The 23,889-nt window shown below is 32.3% G+C and overlaps 1 protein-coding gene across 2 annotated transcripts in view; it reads left to right on the top strand.

The window, feature by feature from the left end:
- LOC125060106 (neuroglobin-like) overlaps positions 1-23,889 on the top strand; it is a 104,840-nt gene that overhangs the window by 12,913 nt on the left and 68,038 nt on the right. For both annotated transcript variants that reach the window (XM_047664820.1, XM_047664821.1), the window contains exon 2: positions 7,162-7,266. The gene's annotated coding sequence lies outside the window, so the exon portion shown is untranslated. The remainder of the gene's footprint in view (positions 1-7,161; positions 7,267-23,889) is intronic.

Below are 23,889 nucleotides of genomic sequence, written 5' to 3'. Positions count from 1 at the left end.
GATTTCTCTAGAAATACACATGACGATATGTACCTATCTGTCACGGAAGGCGCTTCAAGAATAATAACTCTTTAATATTTGAGGCACAGAATCAGGCTTGTGGTAATTTTGGTAAATATTATTATTACAGTTCATTGGTATTTCCGTGGGGTTATAAATAAAACATTGGTACGTGAATGTTAGCATAGATATTTACTCTACGCCTGTTTGTCTGTCATCACAGTCAAAACAGATTGCCTCTGTTTATATGACGTTTTAATTTTTCTATTTCAATTTATGCAGGTGAATATTTTTTAGAAATGTTAGAAATGTTTAAACAAATCAAAAGAAGATGATCACACGTCCGTTGCGTCCACGTACCTCAATTGAAAAGAGCTGGTGAAGTAGTCAACACGCAATCCCTTCCCGTCAAAATGACATCAGGCTATGTATGCACGCAACCCCCCAAACACAATTATTATTATTTCGTATTTTTAGATATACTAATAATGAAACGATTACTTTTTAATTCACCGTTTTAGTTTTTTTTTTTTTTTTTTTTTTTTTTTTTTTTCTATACATCATCCAAAATAGAAAAAAGTTGGCGTGGTGGAAACACAAACTGGACACAGTTTTTCCGTCCACCAGGTCGTCGAAAATATTTAAATAATTAATCTATTACACACTATTACACACTCAGGCCAGTGACACACTATACAATATAACACCCCCACCAATAAACCATAAAAATTGCACGAAAAAAATTGCACGAACAACATATACCAATTGAAACAATGACGCTCCACAGCCGATGCAAGAAACCTGTTCTTGACGAGAAATTCTCATTCGAATACAGGATGTGTATTCGAATTTACATATTCGAACATGAACTAAATGACGACATCCTACTTTTAGTTATGCATAATTTGTTATTGTTTGACTTATAAAGTAATTTTTTAATTTAAATTTGATATTGTTTCCTGTTACATTAGCAAATAGCGCAGCCGGTAAAGAGTTTAATAGATTTGGAATAATATAGTCTAATGTTTTTTTCCCATATAAATTATTGTATTTTGGTAAAAGAAATTCGTTTTTTAATTTTCTACGTGTTGTATAGTGATAGTGAGTTTTAGTTGTTTTAAGGTAATTGTCTGTAAAGTAGTTTTCATTTAATAATGCTAGCTGCACTTTCTCTTGTATAGGTATAATTTTAAAAAATGCAAATAGCTTTCTATAGTCTTCTTTATATTGTGATTTTATTTTGTAAGGAGCAATTGCTTTTAAAATACGTATTTGTAATGAAAATATTTGATTAAGATAGGTTTTGCATGTTCTCCCATAGCTTGAAAGTCCATATGTTATAATAGATTCTGCTAGTGCTTTGTATAGCAGTAGCAGAGTATTGAGAGGTATTTTATTTTTTATTATAGTGAATTTGGCAAGTATCGCTCTTAGCCTTTCACAGACAGAATTAATATGCATTTTCCAGGACATTCGGTCATCTATTGCAAGCCCCAGGTACCTGTGGCCATGAACTAATTCTAAGGCGTTGCAGTTACAGTTGATGGGGTACGATTTACTGGAATGTGCACAAATGTGGTTGTGCAAGACTAAGTGGGGTGCACGTGCGCCCAGATTGCGACTGGATCGGATATGCATGAACTTTGTTTTACCCGGATTTAGTACAAGTCCCACGTCGTGGGACCATTCAGCCAATGCATCGAAATCAGCTTGCTGCTTTGTTTCTGCTTCTTGTATGTTAGCCCCAGCGGCTACTAGGCATGTATCGTCTGCAAATTGGAATATCTGGCAATATTTTATTATGTTAGGTAATGTGTTAACGTAGGTAAGGTAATGCAAGGGTCCAATAACTGAGCCCTGAGCCGTACCTTCTGTTATGGATATTGGGAAACTTTCTTCGTTGCACACTTTAACACGATAAGTTCTATCTTGCAGATAGTTTTCACACCACTTGAGCAGGTTTCCTCGTACTCCGCAGTCATTTAGGTTTTGTAGGATTACGCTGTGCCTTAATGTGTCGAATGCCTTACTATAATCAATAAACACTACCAGGACATGATCCTTTTTATTTAAGTGCTTATAAATAAGATCTGTGAATGCGGATAGTAATTGTGTGGTGTTTTTATTTGGTTGAAATCCGTATTGTTTGTTAGAAAGAATATTGTGTTTTTTATAATAACTTTGGATTTGTCCACATATATATTTTTCAATTATTTTGTTGATTGTTGGCAGTATAGTTATTGGACGATAATTATTATAGTTTTTTTTGCTACCATTTTTGTATATTGGTCGTACTATACCTGATTTTAATAAATTAGGATACTGTCCAGTGTAAATGCTCGTGTTAATAAGATTAGCTATGGCTACGTTTATTTTATTGCATAACATTTTAATGTCTATAGTTCGTATTCTATCTGCGCCTGGAGATTTTTTGTCGTTTAATGATTTTATTATCTTTGCGACAGATTTAGGGTCTGCTGACTGAAATCTCATACTAGTATTTTCTGCTCGCCGGTATAAACTTGTATCCAACAGTGGAATTGCACAGTTGGTTGCAACATTACTGATACTATTGTGGAAGGTAGTTGCAAAGTTTATATAAATAGTTATAATTTCGGCTCTGCGTCCTCTCCGAGCGGCTTGATCCTTTGGCGTTGCGTAGATATGTGGGGTCACTCTTCAAGAAAAGAGCGTACCAATTCTTAAAAGACCGGCAACGCACTCGCGAGCCCTCTGGCATCGAAGTGTTCATGGGCGGCGGTGTCACTTAACATCAGGTGAGTCTCCTGCCCGTTTGTCCCCTGTTCTATAAAAAAAAGATTTTTGAAATGAAACCATAGCTAGTAAAGGGAACATCGTGCTAAATCTAAAAATGTTATATAATTTTTGATATCTCGTGTCATTTACCTATTTGCCTAAAATATTTTTAAGAGCTAAGCCTGACTCCTGTAAGGCAAAAATGTATTTGATTTAACAGAAGTCAAAGTCGGACTCACAGATAACCTATATTATTGTTAATTTCTTATTTTATAACTTTTTATAGTACTAATCAACATTAAGGTACCTAAATGTTAATATAAAATTTGAAATATATTTGTATACCTAATAACATTTGATATATATTATTATTATTACAGCAACGTTTATCAAACTTTAAAGCGATAAATTAATTTAAATGAATAAAACTCGCATGTTCACAGCTTTTTAGCGGCTTTTTAAGTTTTGTGTATTTGTGTAACTATTTGAATAGCAGCTATTAAGGCTAAGGGCGTAAGTATGATTTTAAATTGACATGCTATTTGTAAAGGTAAATAGGAAGTAATTCCGTCTTAACTATTTATATTTATCAAACCAGAAGAATCGTTAACATTATCTATCATTTTCACCCCAATATTCGTCGACTCCGATGAACTATGACTACGAAGACGTGGCGTAGATTTTACGCAGGGCGGTGGTAGGCATTGTAAATAAACATTTCACTATAATATAGTGTTTAAATATAAAATATATTTTATTAAAAGTAAAAGCGACCGCTGCATTGAAAAGCACTATACACAATAGTTTTTAAGGGTATATGCTTGTTACCCGATGGTAAAATAGATAAAAAATATATATTTATTATCAATTTATGGCTTGTACTTGTACAAAAATAGACAAAACTAGATAAACTCTTTTACATAAATGTTACTACTTTAAGCAATAATACAATAATAAACAATAACAGTATGAAAGTGACGGTCACAATCGATTCTATATAGCACAGGAATTCCCTAGCGATAGATGAATTTTGTCACAACCGATTTGTCCTGAATAAAGTTTTTATTATTATTATTTTGTACCTCAAAATCAGATTGGGATAAAAAACCGCCTTCACCGGGGAAGGCATGGACCTTTACTTCGTACTTCAGTCACTCCAGAGAGCTTCCGTCCTGCCCTACAGGCGATTGAGCACCCCGCGATGGCCCAAGACGTGGTCTCGGACCTGCAAGACACGCTCTTGCGTTAGTCGCGAGAAAGCCCATTTCGGCCGAGCTACGATTGCTGAGTTGTTAAGGCCCTTAAGACCAAAGAGATTCCATTCCAAAAAAAAAGACATGATAAACGTGTTTGCAAATTTTTTTAAATTAAATTTCCTTAAAGTTAAAACTTAATTACTTTATTTCAAAACTCGACATTTTGAGTGAGAAAACAGTTATTTTCCAAGGACTTCGTTCGTGACCGCCTAAACTCTTGAGCACACTCCAGAGACCTCAATTTAAACGATATTAAGGTCAGCTCGAATCTCAGTGAAGGATGATTTAGGAATTCCATTTGGAGCTCAGAACAATCGATATCAATAAATGATATTACTTCATTAATTGAGAAATCGAGTAGTATTTTTTATCGACTTGAAAGCTTTGAATTCATCGGAATATTTTTTACGTTTGTTCGTTTTTTTTTGTTTTAAAACTATCCTTGGTGGTCCCAAGGTCTGATGATGGGAACTTGGCTATGTATAAGAAACTTTTAGAATTTTATAAACGGTGGTTTAAGTACATCCGTATTTTAGGATAGTATATCCATTTCTTGCATCGAGCAGTGTTGGCGTAGTGGCTTCAGCGTGCGACTATCACCCTTGAGGTCGTAGGTTCGATCACCGGCTGTGCACCAATGGACTTTCTTTCTATGTGCGCATTTAACATTCGCTCGAACGGTGGAGGAAAACATCGTGAGGAAACCGAGATGTCTTAGACCCAAAAAGTCGACGGCGTGTGTCAGGCACTGGAGGCTGATCTATTGCCAATTAGATTGATAAGATCATGAAACAGATTCAGAAATCTGAGGCCCAGACCTAAAAGAGGTTGTAGCGCCACTGATTGTTATTATTATATCCATTTCTAATGATTATTTTCAACAAGCAGACTCATAAAGTCGATTTCGTTTTACCTGTACTTATAACAATAAATAGCCAAACCGTAAACCATTATTGTTTCCCCGGGAAGAGAACCCAGAGTTTAACATACAATGTCCACTAAGCCACTATAGGAATTTAAATGGGCTTTTGAAACTTTTTATTAAAGAGTTAAATTATTGACACATTATTTTGATCTGTTATGAATTTTATATATGAATTATGCTCCTCAAATATGAAACGAGTAAATAAAAATGTTTCAAGAACTTTCATTTTAAGCTTTCCGTTCTCGTCATTAAAGTGGCAAGAAAAGGATAGATGCGGAAAATGTCCGGAGTGAACGGGATGGATATCCCGACAAAGATTAAAATATTGTGCTGGTTGGATATGGAGATACGATTTTAAAGAAGTTTATGGTATAATCTCCATTTTTTGTGTTATATTTAGCGATATATAAGCTGTGCTGTGTGCTGTCGTAATATGTGTGCTGCATTCGTCTCACTGAAGGCCCTATTTTCGGCAAAAATATTTTTTAATTTAAGAATGCTAGAAAAGGAATTTAACAGGCTGTTAGATTTCAGTAGTTACTTAATGTATAAGTACTCATTAGTATTACATTTGTATCTAACCTACAGAGTAATAATTAAACATTTATAAATAGAAAATTAAGAAGTTTAGTTTGGTGTGGCCCTGTGGCAGTGCGAAACTTATTCGTTGAGCGAGTAAAGCACCAGCTCTGGGGTCACCGGTACTATCTTCTAGGCGCCAACTTAAATATTTAATTAGCACCTGTGAATTTTAACCCCACGGCCCATATTACAAAGGGAACAAAATCGAAGTTGGAGGAAAGAATTTAAGCCGTTTATTATTTTCCGCCTGCTCTGCGGCAGAATGAATTTATTCTATTTTATGTATTTATTCTAGTATGTTATTATTATTAAGAAAGGTTTTTTTATTTTCATTCATTAATTGTTTAGTTTACATTTCTTAATATAAGAGCGTCTACAATTGCAAGTTTTGTTTTTTACTTTAAATAATATTAGCAAACAAAAAATAATCAAAACCAATCTATCGAAAGATTCGTTTAACATTTAAACATTTTTAAATTCTCGTTTAGAAAATAATAGAAACTTCAAAGTCTAATATTGTGCCAAATATCGTGAATACAATTTATTGATAAAACAAATAAAAACTTCACCTTGGATCTATTGTGACAATAAACAAATACGTCTAACGCATAACCTTCGAAGTGAAGAATTAATTTATTTGTAACTTAAAAAACTAATATTATGTAAAATAGTTCACTTTGAATAACTCGAATGCAAACACACAATTTTGAGAAACAATATAAGGTTTTTGTAATTGTAACGTGATTTTTGTCAAAATCTATGGAATATTTTAGTTAGTTACTTGCGTTAATATACTCAAAAGGATTGATCAGATTAATTTAGTAAACTTTTGTTCCAAAAAAACCAATTAATATATAACTATAGTTCAAAAAAGAGTGCGTCTACGCGCGTAAGAAGTTATACTTCTTTGCCATTATTAAAAATAGTTTTTGATTGCATGCAAATAATTAATTACAATTAAATAATCAAAGTCTGGAAAAGGAGTCATTATAGTCAATAAAGTTCAGTTTACATTTGAAAAATTTAATAAATAAAAAATTATTATTATTCTCTTACATTAAGTATAACATAAATTCTATTATTATTCGAATGTTGTTTTTAAATTATGTCCAATGCCGTAGCATCTTCCGTGGGCAACTTCATTCTGTTAATTTTGTGTCATGGTGCGCGCGCATCGTAAAATTTCACTCTCATCAATTTTTCATAACGCGCCTAAAGAAGTATAACTTCAAAAAAAATTACAGTAAAAACAAAATATCAGATTTCATTTTTGTCAAAATTTACAATATTTTCACACGTCGTTAATCAACCATAAAAATAGGTATTGTAAACGTAACATTAACAACCTATATACAAATAATTTTCAGTTTAACACTCTTATGTGTCTAATTTTGTAACAATATCGTATGCTTAAAATATGTAAATTAAGTATTTCAATGCGAACACGAGCGACATTGCTATTTTAGTATTTGACGTGTCTAACAACTATCCTTGGCTAAATGCACTACCTTAAATGTAATATTTTACAGTATTTATGAAAAGACGATGTTATCTATAATGTTACATGTTTTACTAGTTGGTGAATGTCACATCTATATTTCAGCTTCATTTGTCTAATCTATGCTCCCACTTTGCTTTCAGACCAGTCAGGGCCGATCTCTCTCCGCACACCCTTGTGTGCTGAAATCCGAACACGAAACTGAGTCTGTGTAGTGTTGTGCGAATGTATGGATTGTCGTAGTAGGGGTAAGTTGAGAACCTTAATTTCGTATGACCTATTACTATAGAGGATAATACTCGAAAACTTATTTTTTATTAACCTAATTACCTAAACTTGCTTAGTTTAATCTATTTAGCGTATTATATTTTAGCTATGTTTTTTATAGTATTGTTAGTGCTTAATCGCAGCGACAGTATACCATTGGAGTTTCAATCCATTTTTTACATATTAAACTGTATTAAAATTAAAAAAAAAAAACAAATTGACAAGCCTATATGATTTTATATTGAATTGTATATTGAGTTTTGAAAAATATCTAGCAAAGATGGTGTTACTTAAATTTGAAAAAATACAAACCAATCTTGAAGACACTTGTTGCCTGTTACTTTATCGATTAAATTCAATTACCGGAGTTAAAGCAATTTTTTTTAAACTAACAACCCAAAGTAATTCATTTGTTTGATATATTGCAACATGGCAGATTAATCGCTTTCTAGTAGACCAATATAACAAGTATTGTCTTCAATATGTTGGCATGAAACCTTGCTGTGTAAAATTCCATTGAAATAAAAATTGAAAGGCCGGCAACGCACTTGCCTTTAGGCAATGTGAGTGTCCATGGCCGGCGGTATCACTCAACATTAGGTGAGCCTCCTGCCCGTTTGCCTCCTATTAGATAAAAAAAATCCTTAAATCGTTCGCGAAGCAGCTTTAACATTAAACTTCGTTCATGTTAAATATTCAAGTGACCTTTTGCTAGCCACAAGTAAATAAATTTCTAGTTTTTGTGCTCTGTATTTAGTATGTAAAAATTAAATATTCACTATTCACGCGAAGGCTGTATAAAGCCTACATACATTTTAGGTTAATTTTTCTATTCATTCATGTAAAAGCAAAAAATCTATTTTCTGCGCGTATTTGCAATCAGCCCTGCTGTCACCAGTGCTGTGCTGTGCTGTTATGTGGAGTGGCTTCCCTTTGGAAGCATCTACTCATCTACTGCCTAGAACTACTGCCACTCTTGACGTTTTGGTCGTCTAAAACTGTCTCTATGGTCAAAAGCCAAATATAACTCGTAATCGTGCTTTGTTTCATGTTACTCACATCAACACTAACTATGCAAAAAACTCAGTTTTGTATCGCGCCGCTCGGACATACGATTAAAAGGAGTATTAAGAATATATATACCGCTAAATCACCTGCATCATGAGTATACCCCACATACACACCTTCACGTACCCTCACTTTCACACCACCACACAACACAGCCAAATTAGGCTTCACCTAGTTAAATGTATTGAATAATTTTTATTGTTTGTTTCCTTTTGTAAATTGTTGAACCTTTTTGTAAATATTATGTATTCCGTCTTTGGCTGTATGTTTAGTGTATTTTGTACTGTTTGTTATTATATGTATTTTTTTACGAAATTAATAAATAATTATTTAATTTCAAATTAAGACCATTATGAATGATAAGGTATGGAGATATAAAATAGCGACGGAAGTATATTCTTTTATATATGCGCTCTTTGAAACATCACAATAACGTAATTGTTAGCAACGTTCACTGGATAATAATCATTTCTTTCGCGGACAATGGACCGTAACGAAGACTTTTTTTTTAATTGTCTATTCCTTGTACGAACGAATCTTTAGGCCGAATTTGTGCGTCAAAGCCTAGCGGATCATCATTCGTCCTTTTATGGGCTGTGTCCTTTGGTGAAGGAAAAGTATTCAGATTATATCCCCTTCTTTTAGTGCCATCTCCTTGCGAAGGTTGGCGATCATCATGGCTAGTTTAATTTTGGATGCCGCGCTTTTAAACAATGACTTGGTGCTTTGACCAAACCATTGTCTAAGGTTTTTTAACCAAGTTTTTTTTATAACTTTATACATATAGCTGACTATGAGTGTGTCTTCAAAATGTATTTATATCAAGTTTTTACGTTTGATAGCTGATGACATGAACACTATTCGAACATGAAGCGTTGAAATTTGTTTCCGGGCAGAATGTAAAATTACAATTTTTTACGATAGGTTCATACTAAGTTGCTTATCCCAAATGTAACAACAGATATATTAGTATCAATACTTTTGTGTAGTAGTTGTGCTCTGGCCACGATAGGCTAGTTTTTAAATACATTTTCAAACCCATAGATCGATTTCGAGAACCCGCGTTCAACAAAACAAAACTAAGGGAAGCTCTCGAAAATTAATAATTTAGCTTAATTTTTATAATTCAGTGAGTGTTGTATAGTGTTTCTTCATTCCAAACAAAATATCACCATCTAATATATTATTTATACGAGACAATAAGTTTTTCCCCTAAGCACAATGACATCTGGGGCGAAACAATTAGTTTCTGTGACACAGCGAGAAAATAAACCACTTTTGTTATTTGTAGGAGCTATTACTGCTATTAATATGACTTTGTATAATATTGCAGTTGGTTTACTCCATCTGTGACTTTTATAGCTTGTATGTTTATATCCGGATGAGCATTATTTTATTTATAAATAATCTTACAGCTACACATATCCATATTATTACAAGAAACACAGACAATATACAAAATCAAAACAGATTTATTAAACAAAATATATGAAACAGAAAACATACATTAAGTACATTAATATATTAAGACAGCTGAAATTAAATATTAAACAAACGACAACTGAATATTGTTAAGAAGAAACTTAATACTGCTAAAACGTCAAAGTCTTCCCGCTTCTAAAAATATTTCCTCACCCTCTTATGCGCAATAAATTGTTAGTAAGGAATATGGTAGAATAGGCGTAATCAATTTAATAAACATTTAGACTTACAGCGCCATTGAACTACTATCATGGTTGGTTTCGTAGGTATAAAATTTAACACCAGTGTATTTATGGAATTAGTAATAAAAATGAGTATTGCATAGTTTTTAATTCGTTAGGTTTGTTTCTCTTTCACCATGTATTTTTTAATAAATTGAACTATTTTCTATTTTGAGTATTATTTATTACCTCTATAAATGAATAACCCAAAATGTGACGGAGCTTGTGGTGGTACCTCTCCAAATCGGCATGACCGATTTTTAAGATTATTTTTTAACACGAGTGTAGATATAACCACAGAAATCCGAACAACGTCTTATTATTTAGACTTAATTAACAAATATTTAATTATAATTTTAGTTATTTTTATTATTACTATGTACGTTAAGACTATATATTTGTGTCTGTAAATCGATTTAGTTAGATAAAAAAAAATTATTACTCAGTGACAAATTTAGCTCAAAACGTGTTAGATTTGTTTTTTATAGGTGTAATTGGTTTTTAATTTCGCTCCGACCTTCACATTTAATCGCTGTTTTGTCGTTAACTTAATGAAGCATTGTTTTACAAGGATATTATAAGACTCCGAGTCGCCAACATTAACAAGAAATTTAGCTGATGTAATTGCTTTTTTTTAATATTACGATAACGTCTTTACTATCTAAAAATACTTTTAATCCAGGGTTACACTAATAGATTCTTCATACGTATCTATTATCGTTTAATATTTCAGTGCGTTTTGGAGTGGAGTGTTCAAGTCAACGTGGATGGCACGTTTCATTGAGTTTGAAGGTTCTATTCCGGCTGCTAAACTTTCTTTCTATGTGCGCATTTACACATTACACGAACAGGAAAGGAAAACATCGTGAGGAAAAAAGGCCTTAGATCCAAAAAGTCTACGTGTGTCAGGCATAGGATGCTGATCGCTTACTTGCCTATTAGATTGACAAATGATCATGAAACATAAACAGAAATGGAAAGGCGCAGACCTAAAAAGGTTGTAGCCCACTGTTTTTCTAAGTCTTTTAAAGGAATTGTGCTTTTAACGAATAGGTCGAAACGGTCCGAGTTTAATTAAAAGGCATATCATATCGCTACGAAGTTGTTTGCTGAATTTTCACAGTCTATTTATAGCTATTTTCTAAACGCAGACGTTTTTAAATCTAGCCAAGAGCAGTTGAAATAATTGATATGTTAATGCTTTTATTTAAATCTGTATAGCGTGCCAAATTACGAACACACACACAAGTATATTTTACGTATATTGTCACGAAAACTCAAAATCCAAATTTTTTATTCATAGATTTTTTTATTGAACACTCTTTCAATGCCAGAAGGGTCGCGATTGGAATGCCGGTCTTTTATTCCCTAATTTTCAGCCTGTTATTATTAGAATAATCGTGTTTTCACTGTATAAAGTGAGTAGAATACAGCTATGTAAATCTTTGAAAATAATGATCATAATTTGTAAAAACGTGAAGATGAAAGAATGTAACTACGCACATTATAATGTATAGTGTTTGTCTTAAACATTCAAAACAACCTTGTTGTTAGAACGCTCGTTACACTTTAACATAAAAATTTATGGGCTTTCAGTTTTATAAACACTCACAATTTATACTCTATGGTATTCGTAATCTGTGATTCATACTTCGGTGGTTAGGCGTCGATTGAAATCAAAAATAATTTCTTTAAAATTTATTATAAGATTATCTATAAGTATTTTTACGGACGGCCGCGCCGGTTTGGTGTCGGCCTTTTAAGAATTGGCACGCTCTTTTCTTGAAGGACTCTAAGTCGAATTGGTTCTGAAATATTGCAGCGGGCAGTTGGTTCCACATAGTGGTGGTGCGCAGCTGAAACTGCCTTAAAAAACGCTCAGTTGTGGAATGACAGACGACGAGGTGATACGGGTGAAATTTCGTATTCTGCCTCGACGTCCTATGATGAAACTCAGCTGCAGGTATTAATCCGAACAACTTCTGTGAACACTCTCTATGGTAAATGCGGTAGAAGATGCAGAGCCACCCCACATCTCCACACAACGCCAATGATCAAGCCGCTCTTAAACGGATTGGTCGTCAGCGATTCGAACCACTTTTCGTTGAATACAGTCAATTAGAAGGAGCTAGTGCTGGATACAGTTGGAAGCGGTGGTCCGGAGTGAAGTACCGTCTTTCCTTGCCGCGCCTTGAACATCAAGCTTTTTGAAGGCCTTTCCCTCCAAATGGTCCCGAAACTGAACGTCGTTCGTTATGTCAACGCCAAATATTCCGATGCTGGCTGTGGCTTTAAGAAGAGTGTCTTCGAAAAGAGGAGAAGCGACTAAACTGTTTTAAATTAAAATAAACATGTCCATCACTCTAAAACTATTGGAAATGAAGGTCAGGGTTTCATATTAAATAAAGGCCAGCGTCTATCTAGGTCCCAAAGGAAATAAAAAAACTTCGTCGGTCTGCGACATGTTTGTAGAACATGTATTGGTGTTGCTAACAAAATACAATTCTATATTAGTCTAGTCGACAAGTTGAAAATGGAACAAAATAGAGATACTACTCTTAAAATTATGTGCGATAGCTCATTGGATCCGGAATGACGTCTAGAAAAATGTGCTAAAAGCGTGTATTAGCACATAAAAAATTGCAAAAGTTATAGACCATTAAAGATGAAAAAATAATGGCATTTAGTTTTTTGCCAATATTTAATAAACTATTAATATTTAAGAAATTTCAAATAAAGATTCTGAAAGAGGAGGAAATTTCTAATAAAAAACTCTTGACTCCCAGAACTCTATCTCCATTATTTATAATGTTAATTTAACGCTGAAAATAGGTCTGCGGTTGACATTTTTAGGATTCGCGCGTGGCGTCAAAAGCGACTACGGCACATTAATTAATTTATTTAAGGTATTGAATATTTTTTTTTAAATTTGAAAAAAATATGGTGTGTTCTGAACACTATAATCAATTTATTCCCGTTGAAAATTTTACTTAAAGTTAATTTTTCAACAAGTTAAATAATTGTTAACTAACGAAATTTTCTCGAACGACCGTCTTAATTGTAAGTGAAAAAAAATGTTTAAATAATGGTCGTAAAAATATTTCGCTTCGTAGAGCCTTTCTTACATACATACTTAACAAGATCGTGCCATAAAAAATAAAAAAATATTTATGCTTTGTTTATAACAATTTTTTTACTTAAACAAAAACTTAAAAATCCATGTAATGATGTTAAAAAATTTTTTTTTTTTCTAAATCATCATATAATCGTTTTTTTATTAATACAAGATATTTATTGTTTTGCAAAAAAAAAATTCCCGCCATTTGTTGATAAATTTTTTTTAAACAAATTGATTAAATCAATATTTTTAAAAAAAAATTTAACACAACTTTATTACATTAAAAATTGTATGATTTTTAAAAAAAATTTTTTTCCTTAATAACAATTTTTAATTGTTTATAATCGTTTTTTTTAATTTTCTATTGTTTAAATAATTAGTTAAGAAATTTTTTTTTTCCTAAAAATCATAATTGACAGTCTTCTATAAAGAAACAGAAAAAAAATTTTTTTTAATCAACAATTCTATTGTTTATTAACTCACCAATTTGTTATAAACAAATATTCAACTTTTGTTTATTTTTTTTTTTAAACTTCTAAAATTAACAAAAACAACCATATATAACAAAGTATAGAAAAAAAAAATTAAATTTTTAATAAAAGTAATATTCATGATAATCAAAAAATTTACAAAAAATTTTTTTTTTAACATCATTACATGGATTTTTAAGTTTTTGTTTAAGTAAAAAAATTGTTAAAAACAAAGTATAAATATTTTTTTATTTTTTATGGCACGATCTTGTTAAGTATGTATGTAAGAAAGGCTCTACGAAGCGAAATATTTTTACGACCATTATTTAAACATTTTTTTTCACTTACAATTAAGACGGTCGTTCGAGAAAATTTCGTTAGTTAACAATTATTTAACTTGTTGAAAAATTAACTTTAAGTAAAATTTTCAACGGGAATAAATTGATTATAGTGTTCAGAACACACCATATTTTTTTCAAATTTAAAAAAAAATATTCAATACCTTAAATAAATTAATTAATGTGCCGTAGTCGCTTTTGACGCCACGCGCGAATCCTAAAAATGTCAACCGCAGACCTATTTTCAGCGTTAAATTAACATTATAAATAATGGAGATAGAGTTCTGGGAGTCAAGAGTTTTTTATTAGAAATTTCCTCCTCTTTCAGAATCTTTATTTGAAATTTCTTAAATATTAATAGTTTATTAAATATTGGCAAAAAACTAAATGCCATTATTTTTTCATCTTTAATGGTCTATAACTTTTGCAATTTTTTATGTGCTAATACACGCTTTTAGCACATTTTTCTAGACGTCATTCCGGATCCAATGAGCTATCGCACATAATTTTAAGAGTAGTATCTCTATTTTGTTCCATTTTCAACTTGTCGACTAGACTATATTACCCAAGTTATTAGGAACCCTTTGACATGTAGACCTCAATTAACTGGTTTACGTTTGCCTATATATTTAGGTAAAGGTAGAAGTTATAAGTAATTATAACAATCATATATACAGTATTTACAATTAAAATTAATAAAAAGAAAATTAAAACAAATTAAAAAAGTTTGGTCCCTGTGGCAATGTAACGCAGCCAATCCTCGCTGTATTGCGATACTTATTCGTTGAGCGAGGAGAGCACCAGCTATGGGGTCACCGGTATTCTTTACCTCGCCAACTTAAATCTAGAAGAAATGAAGTTATAATATTTTTCACCATGGTTGGATTGCTTTTACTATTCTTCACATCACAGCGGTGCTTTGGACGACCTTTTGGGTGAGAAACCACCACTACTAACCGTATTGTATCAAAGTACCATTATTGGAAAAGAATTGAAAAATATCTTTAATGAAAATGTTAATCGAATATCAAAAACGTGAGTTAAATTTGAACTTAATCGAATAATGTCTAGAGCAGAACAATATTCGGGCGACTATAAATTTGTCAAAGGATAAAAATATTTTGCGTAGACAAAACCGAATCCAATAACAATTTGTCTCGTGCTTCAAAGACAAAGCGAAATTTCGTAAATAATGTAGACATTCGTAGTGTATCGAAATTTCCTTTTTATTCACTGTCTTATTTTTTATTGCTATTTTTATCTACCACCATTATATTTGAGATCCACTTCTTACATTTACTTAGTCGTTACCTATAAATGAAATAAAAATAGGTTTTATTTGAGAGTTATATTTAATATCAATACGCGACGTCCAAAGGAGTGAAGGCCTTCTCCAATTTCTTCCACTTGTCTCTCATCTTCGCTAATATTTTCCAATCTTTGCCCGCTATCTCTTTTATCACATCTTTCCAGATTTTTGGTGGGCGTCCTCCTAAGTGAGGAGACCTTTGACTCATCTGGCATGACAAACGCGGGCAGTATGACACGCCAATTTCCACTAGATTTTTTTTAATTTTACCATGTCTTTAATTTTTGTAAGCCTGTGTATAGCCTTGTGGCACACTCCAATAATTTTTAGAAGCACCTTATTAAAAACATAAATACGTAATAATCATGCATTTCAATTGCAATACAGCTTCATTATCTGCCTTCTGAGCCTGACAAATACTCGACTTTTTGGCCTAGGCCAGCCTGTTTTCTTTACCGTACGAGCGAGTGGTAAATGCGCACACGTGTACAACCGGGGTCCGAACCTACGACCTCCAGAATGACAGCTGTCGCACAATCAAGTCACTAGGCCAACACTGCTCACACTCAAACACGCTAACAATTATAAGGTAATAACAATATTGTAGTATTATTATTCTGATGTTATACGATTCGGTAAATAGTCTGAACATACAACGTCTGACATGCTTTTACCGTTAAACACGAACAGAAAATTGTGCTCTTTATTTTATCACTGTACTTTAAACAGCTTTGTTAAATTCTTCTTGCTAAATACAAAGGTAAAATAACATACAAAATATAAATAAGTAAATGTCGAATGTATGAAGTTGAGCGCGCTTAATGAGACAGTAATCAATAATTTAACTAATATATAATTACAAAATTCAAAACCCACAGTTAAACGAAAAAAAAACGGAGCATTTTATGAAAACCTGTGAGTTTTCCTCGACTCAAAAAATATTAAACTATGATGAGAAATTGCAAATAGTCATTTTAATTTGGCCTTTTTTATCTTTTAATTACTTGCGTCGTCAAATTAATTTTTCGTTACTGAAAGAGTCTTTGTTTTGTGAAATGAACAAAGGACACCTATAGCTGTATAATAAATTAATAATTTGCAACTTAATTAATTAGATTTATTCAAAGCTTCAAAATCAGTGCTTTGATTTTGATTTTGGAGATAATTATTAAAATATACTGACATATTTTCCATAACCTTTGTTAATTATATTATACCATGCCAATAAACCCTGGTTTCATTGCTTTGGTAAGACAGCCCTCTGTGTCCGATTGATATTAAAGATTTAAGATTTGTGGGTAACGGTTTTTAAGGTCGTACTTATTAGTGCCAAGTGTCGAATTTACAATATATGTATTACGAAATTCTCCTTCACCGAGAATGCTACCAACGCACATACAAAGAAAATCTATTTGTTTGGAAGCCAACCCATGATCACCGCAACTTGCGTTTCGCCGTTAACATTGCTTTTAAGTGTTAATAAATGTACTTTAAACCTAGATTAGTTAGCAGACATTTAGTCAGGGTTCTTTTCAACGGAAGGTTAATTTCAGGTAAATAGGCATAACTTACTTTAAGGTGCCATACATTTATTGAGTGACAAGATCTGCCAAAATGCAGTGCACTTTAAATGCTATTGCAATGATTTGTATTCATCCATACATTGAAAAATGTATACAAAAAAAGGTTTAGACATATATTTAATATAAGATAACGTTTACACCCCAGCCAAACAAAATCTCTTAAGTAATATTCTTTCAAAAATGCTTTATATTTGAGTTGTATGCAAATCGTCATCTCGGCGAGGCTAGCAGTAAACAGATGCGATGTACTTGACCCAGTTATGACCTTGAGTCTTGTAGACGTGTGCGCTTGCCTTTAGATTTTCATAACCCATAAAATATAAAGTTTAGTACAGTACAAATAAAATTTGTTACAATTGATAGAGGATTTTCTTTGCACACTGATAGTTTTTTTAACTCCTTATGATTCCTTAATTTTTTTAATAATCTTACTAAAAAAGCTATCTTTAAAGTAAAAATTGAGTAAAACGCATGTTATTTGCCTCAGATAACGATAAAAAACAAGTGTTATTGAAAATTTACGTGATTTTTGTGAAAATACCCAATTTTTTTAAATAGTGTAACCACAAGTATTCACAAATGTATATTATCTGTTACGTGGTCACTTTAATTTCTAATAGGCAAGGAGGTAATCAGATTTCTGTACCTGACATACAGACTCGAACTTTGGGTCTAAAACAATAATTTATTTCTAATTCAAAATTGTTAATTTATTAAATGTGCATTTATGTGTGTGTGCAATGTTATATAACAGCCATTAAATCCTCCACTTCTGTGTAACTCAAGTTTTGCAGCTATTGGTATAATTGTTGCTTCATTGAATGAGTACCAACTTCAAAAATTGTTGTCATAAATATTTAATTGTTGTCATAAATAATTAGATGCCAATGACCAATACAAATGTGATTAAGTCATATGTCAGAACACATTCCCAGTCCCTGTGGTTGTCTGGCTTTAACGCTGGTAGCATTTCCTAGTAAGTAGTACATACAGTAGTATTGCGATACTTATTCGTTAAGTGAGGAAAGCACCGGCTCTTAAAAATTAAAAAAAGAATCTCTCTTACATTATATATGTGTGGTTTATATTATTAAGACGCGATTATGAACACAATTTACGAAATTAGAACAATATTATCATTATGCAAGTATTTTCATTATATGATGATTATCTGTATTGAACGCAATAATGATACATCGTATCTATAGATACCATTATCATTCCTAAGTACTTGATACGATATATTAATTTATACTTCGAACATTCCAGAGATTATCTAGCTTAGCTAAAATGCAACTTAGAGATAATTAGTACGACAGACTCATAAATCATAAAAATATGTAGCAGCAGGCTAGGTAACATAGTCGATAACATTATTTATTTATAAGTCCTAAAACAAGATGAATGCTTAAAATATATAAGAAAATATGACTTCACATATTTTATACACACATAAATTATACTAGAACATCAACATTAAACTAAAAAAAACTAAATAGAAATTTGAAATTCAATAAGAGGTTGACAAAATTACGGTTAGTAAGATTGTTGTAAAATATATCAATATTTTCATAAATGTTAGTAATCAAGTTATAAGAGCGAGATAACCTATTCACTGGAATATTAAAAGTAGCAGATATTAATATAGTACATAGATATAAAAAATATCATTGCATTTAATTAATAATTATTTGTCCCGCAAATACGCTTTAGCAATGACGATTTTATGTTGTATTTGGTTTGCGTGAATTCTTAATATATATGAATAAAAATGAATCGCAAAATTTGTTGTTAAGCGCAAAACTGGAAGATGGAGGATTTAATTCGAGTATTTTTTGAAGTTATGCGTCTTTGGCGCGTTAGGAAAACATGATACCCGTAAGAGTAAACTTTTGCGATCCGCGCGCACACCGTCAAGAAAAACTGACACCGTGAAGTTAGCTATAGTCAACATTTAAGTTTTTTCTATTGTTAGTTGCGTTTTTTCGACAAACGTAGAATAAAATTTTTGAAAAGATTTTTGTGTTGTTACGCCAAAGATATTTAACTTCTAACGCGTGATCATACGTACACACACTTTTTCATTTATTCCTTGAACTCTGAGGAAGGTTTTTATGGAGGGAAACAGCGAACCATCACTATGGAGTAGAATAATATAATTTTCCATATGTTGGTATGTATTCGAGAATGTAAGTGTGTGCTCCTATTTCACCATGCCTCCTGCTGATAGAAGACAAATCTTTGTTTTTTTATTTATTTTATTATTATTTATTACTAAGAATGTCATCTGGAACATGGTGTAATGGTTGCAGCTCCTTACAAACGTAAAACAAAAACTTGGTGATTAAAAAGAGTGGCGGAGAGTTTATTGCCAGTTCTTCTCTTCCGTTCTACGCCCTTGATTTGAGAACTGGCAGTAAATGTAAAATTAGAATCATTTAATGTACATTTCTTTTGTGACGTTCATAAGTGTACATGGTGTCTACATGAATAAATGATTTTTGACTTTTGACTTTGACTTTGTAGCTACTAAACTAAAAAGGTTGGCTTAGTAAATTTATATTAAGGCGAAACAAAGTTCTCGTGGACAGCTTATTTTAATTAAAACTTCTTTAATGGAATTTATTGCGTCACCTTTCTAAAACTTTATTGAACCGTCGTAAACAAAACCGTACTAAAAAAATAAAATTAAATTTTGGTGAAACAAAATGTGATTATATAATAAACTTGTACGTTTTGCAGTGAAACTATTTCAGCTGGAACATTATTAAAGCGTTCGCTAGTAAGTGCTAGGAGCAAAAAATTTCCCAGCGGCAATAAGACCGTTTTGTTGTATTTTCTGTTCAAGAGTTAGAAGAGATTCCTAATAGAACTTATGTAACCGTACGTGATATCATTTATAGCCATATTACATAAATACATTTTCAAGACAACAATGCCCTGATATTAATCATTATTTAAGGAGTGATATAATTGAAGGCTTAGCGATTAATGATATAAGTAGGATTGTTGTGTTGAGAGTATTCAATTAATTTAACGAATTACTAGTCGCCTATTATGACCCCAGAGCTGCTTTCGTCACTCAACTAATAAGTATCGCAATACAGGAGAAACTGCCAGAACTGCCTGAACATTTTTTTTAAATTTGCTTTTATTTTCTATTTATTAATTATAATTACATAAAAATATTGTAAATACTGTATTAAAATAAGTACATTTATAAGATTTAATATATAACTATTTCATGGTCATTTGTCAATCTAATATACAAGTAGGTGATCAGTCTCCTGTGCCTAACACACGCCGTCTACTTTTTAGGTCTCCTGCAAGCCAGTTACATCATGATGTATTAGTTCACTGTTCAATCTAACTTTAAATGCGCACATAGAAATAAAGATTATTGGTGCACAGCCGGGGCCCGCACCAACAACCTCAGGGAAGAGAGTTGCACATTGAAGCCACTTTTTTTTATTTTTTACTTGGGGAAATGCATTGCGCTCGCGATGGGACTCGCGATTGTGCATACCCACTAAAACCCCAAGGCGCCACCGACAATCGCCTTAGGCGGGATGCGGTAACAGCAGAGCCTTATCCGAACGCTGCCACTAGCCACTAGGCGAACACTGCTCTACCTATACTTGACACAAATATAAATCGATTCAAAAGGAATTAGAAAAATTGTTACAATTTGTTTTCGATTCAAATATATAAAACTAAAATTTATAAGTTACCTAAAATAGGCTCTCTGATATGAATTTATCCTTGGTATTATGCAGTTAAAATAATAGCACGTTAATTTTATTAATTTAGATACACCCTCAACACAACAATCCTATTTTAATTACTCGCTAATTAGATAACTAATTAAATAATTATTAATATAATCTAAGACTTCGTCGATTAGTTTGAGTTTTTGAATAAAATAGACGGGCTTGAAACAACAGATCTTCATAAATTGTAGTAAAAACCATTTTACACCAGCTTTCTAACAAAAACCATATTAGAATTAGGAGCTACAATAAACAAACATACACGTTAAACTTATAACAACCCTGTTTTTGTGACAGTAAACAAAATAATTCCATTACCACCTTCTATACAATCTCAATAAATTTCAAATCCAGATTTTTCTTAGTCCAACACGTCGAAAGCTCTTAGAATCTTATTTCCATAAATACACTCAAATGTGAGGTTTATGCTAAGAGCTGTATTGTGTTCGCACAATTCAGTGGGGCGTATCAACCTCAAGACTCTGATGACGCATGAGCAGTGCGCAGGTGTTGTGAACGTGGCAACGTGGAACTATTTCAGAGGAATGCTTTTTGTAACTATCAACGCCTGATACAGAATATACACTTAGTAGTTGTTCAAATAGATCACCGACGGTTTATCCACTAATACACGAAATAGATAATTTATTAAACTGTAAATTTATCCTCTCCATGTTTCGTAAATAATATAGAGCAGTATTCGCCTAGCGGCTTCAGCGAGCGACACTCATCCCTGAAGGTCATAGGTTCGATCCCCAATGGAGTTTCTTTTTATGTGCGCATTTAACATTCGCTCGAACGGTGAAGGAAAACATCGTGAGGGAACCGGCTTGCCTTAGACCCAAGAAGTCGACCGCGTGTGTCGGGCACGGAAGGCTGATCACCTACTTGCCTATTAGATTAACAAATGATCATGAAACAGAAAAAGAAATGTGAGGCCCAGACCTAAAACTAGATATTTACAATAACGTAACGTTTATCACGTTACAAGTTAAAAGACATGGAAAAATTAGATATGTATGTTACATACAAATTTGAATCAATGTATTGCTGAAAGCTTTTAACACTTGTTTCGTCCCTTGCATAACACATGCGAAACTTGGTGTCTGACAGTTACACAGACAGACTTGCGAAGTGTCACAGGGGAAGGAAATGAGAGATTTAGTCACAAAACCAAAACTCGGATATCAGAAGAACAACTACGGATATACTAGCTCGTATCGTTAAAATGGAGATGGATAGGTCACATGGTTAGATGCAAACTTGGAAAACGGAAAAAACGGGTGGTATGTGGTATCCAAAAATGGGACCAGAAGACAGAGACGCCCAAAAACACGATGACGAGATGATATCAGCTAGACCTTGGGGCCATACTGGAGCTTCCAATGATAGAACTCATCAATGGAGAGACAAAAAGGCACAAGCAAAATCCTGGAACGTTTTCATTCGGTTTTTTTTTAAATTAATTGTTGCTGAAAACGTGTTACGTAGTTTTAGAACTAAACTATTGTGGGTACTTTGGTATGTACCAATCGATATTTCTCAAGCAACCTGTTAAAAATAACGTAACACAAACACACGCCGCATGCTTTGTTTATTTTATATTATCAGTTTATTTGAGTGGTATATATTTGAATTACGTAAGATTTCGATATTTTAACAAATTCAATACTTGCGAATAAAAATAGATTCTTGTTCGGATACTTTGTTATTCAATATCTATTTTTTTTATATTTATACCTTTTTTCATAAAGAACTTAACAGCTATAGAATTGCACTGTTCTAAAATAAAACTATTTTTTCCGCTATAAAAATAATAGTCGTAATAGGGAAATATTATCGTTTAGGCTTGTCTATTATTATTAGTATTAAACGTGTAGTTTGTAGATATTCATAAAGTTGTGGTTTATGACATTTTCCTTTGAATAATTGTAATGTAAAGGGAGGGCAAAACTTGCTGAGTTTCTTGCCCGTTCTTCTCAGAACAAGGCCTCCTGGTAGTTTTGCGAACGGATGGCGTAGCCCTGCTCTTTCGTGAATTTTGTAAACGTTGTTGACATTCATAAGCATGCTCTAAGAAGCATCTAAATTGAATAAACGTATTTTGATTTGATTTGATTTGATAATTATTTAATATGACAAAGATGTCTTTTAAAATTAAATTCCATTTCTCGGAGAACGAAAAACTTTTTTAAGGAATTTGCCGGATGTTGTCGAAATTTACGTGACACAAGAATTTCTCAGCTTTTAAGCCGAGATTTACGGAATTTCGGCATCTTCGTGTTCTTAATACCACGATACAATGGCATTGACGGCTTTCTTTGCGATATACATAAGTGACATATGGATTCGATGAAGTTGAGAATGTCGAAGACTCAATGTTCTATGAATTTGTCTATTAAATATTACACTACACTTTAACGCCTTAAGGAAAAGATAATTCTTGGTATTTAAAATGTATATAGGGCACTCGGTGAGAGATGGCCAGTCCTAGTTTTTTTTTAAAGTAGAATAAAAGTTTATGTTCTATACGAATTCACTGTTTTATTCATCATAATTATGATAATACAGTTTTATAGTTACTAGGGCCATCTCCCCCGGAATTACCCTATATATTTATGTCGCAGCAATGGCTACGTCACTGTCAGCTGCCATTGTCATTATTTAACAGAGCTCATAAATTAAGAACGTCAAAGTCTAAACAGTTTTTAAAGTTTGATACTTTTGGTTTTGTTAGATTTGCCAGTATTACTAGATCTACAAATTAACAGCTATTTGATAGTCGTTAATTCTGTAGTAATAGTAATTTCATAGTCATTTTTATTCAAAATATTTTTTACATCGGAGCAATGACGTCACTGTCAGGTGCCAATGTCATTATAATTAAATCAAATCAAATTAGTTCAAAACCGTTAACAGTGGTTTATTTGATTTTATCTTAATTTAATTATTTTTTAGTGAATAAGCTTCATAATAATTAGAATTGGGGTATCAGTGACTTTGATGGTGCAAATAAATAAATAAAAATTTGTCAATGTTGCTAGATCACCTAGTCTTCCAGAACGATCCACAGAAGAAATACACTTTGAGCTGTAAACTTTATACTTCGGGTTTAAAGTCAGTTTAACATTATGTAATATAAAATTAATATATTCTATATTACCTAGTACCTAATAAAAAAGATAAAGCTGTCTTTTGTGTATATTACAGTCTAACAAAAACTTTTACCTGGAAAAGGGATTATT

The sequence above is a fragment of the Pieris napi genome, chromosome 21 (assembly GCF_905475465.1).
Source record: "Pieris napi chromosome 21, ilPieNapi1.2, whole genome shotgun sequence".
NCBI classification, from domain to species: domain Eukaryota; kingdom Metazoa; phylum Arthropoda; class Insecta; order Lepidoptera; family Pieridae; genus Pieris; species Pieris napi.
The sequence above is the reverse complement of the archived record's forward strand: the minus strand, read 5'-3'. Positions and strand labels throughout refer to the sequence as shown.